Here is a 671-nt window from a genome sequence, read left to right on the forward strand (position 1 = left end):
ATGGTAATACAGCAAAAAAAAAAAAAAAAAAAATGTTTTAAAAATAGGTCACATTAACTTAAGAAAAAAGTGGTCTCAGGAAAAACAGCATGAAACCGGTTTCCACGATGCTTACACCCCCGCACTACCTGCAACCACTTCACAGAGCGTCAGAAGACATGAGACCCGCTTATCTAAAATTCTGCCAAATGTCCTCAAAATCTCCCCCTTCTTCTCTCATTTCTGGGCAGCCAGTGCGGGGACCAGCCGTCCATAGCTCCTAGTAGTTGCAGCATCGCAGGCTGGGAGCCGCAATGGTCACACTGCCCCTTGAGGGGGCCTGCGGCCCCACGGGACCCCTGGGCAACGCACCCGAGGCCTGTGGGAGAGCCTGCGGGTGCCAGGGGAACCCGGCCTGGGACTCGCGCTCCGACCGCCCCCTGGCAGTGGGTGACATACGGGTTCTGTCCCCGGGATGCTGCGAAGCACGAAGCCGGCCACCTTCGCGGCGGGCTGCGGCTGCAGCTGCAGCTCGCGCGCATTTCCCAAGACGCAGAGTGGGCGGGCGCGCAGGCCCCGGCCCCCCCCCTGAGCCCGCGCGGCCTGCCCCGGTGCCCCCCACGCCGGCCACCAGGGACCCCTGGGGCATCCAGCGTGGGCCCCGGCTTCCCACATCAAACATGCCACCCACA

The sequence above is a fragment of the Crocuta crocuta genome, unplaced genomic scaffold (genome assembly GCF_008692635.1).
Source record: "Crocuta crocuta isolate KB4526 unplaced genomic scaffold, BGI_CrCroc_1.0 scaffold312, whole genome shotgun sequence".
Taxonomy (NCBI): Eukaryota; Metazoa; Chordata; class Mammalia; order Carnivora; family Hyaenidae; genus Crocuta; species Crocuta crocuta.